The sequence below is a fragment of the Nanorana parkeri genome, unplaced genomic scaffold (assembly GCF_000935625.1).
Source record: "Nanorana parkeri isolate BGI_ZX_2015 unplaced genomic scaffold, ASM93562v1 scaffold4029, whole genome shotgun sequence".
Lineage (NCBI taxonomy): Eukaryota > Metazoa > Chordata > Amphibia > Anura > Dicroglossidae > Nanorana > Nanorana parkeri.
The window spans coordinates 24,595-24,826 of record NW_017310296.1 but is presented as its reverse complement, the minus strand read 5'-3'; positions in this window follow the sequence as shown (position 1 = coordinate 24,826).

Below are 232 nucleotides of genomic sequence, written 5' to 3'. Positions count from 1 at the left end.
GGTTGAAGGTTAGGGATATGGTGGGGGAGTAGGTTGAAGGTGGGGAAAGCCCATATCTGGGAAAATCAAAAGCTACCCTTGCAGTGCAGGGGCAGTTCTAGTTCAAGGCAGTGGCGTAACAATCACCATAGCGACCCAGGCGGCCGCTATGGGGCACGGCGGGGCCCGGCCAGATGCCGTGCGGGCCGCCTGGGTCGCTATTGGATCCTCTGCTGCTGGCTTTCACTGGCGG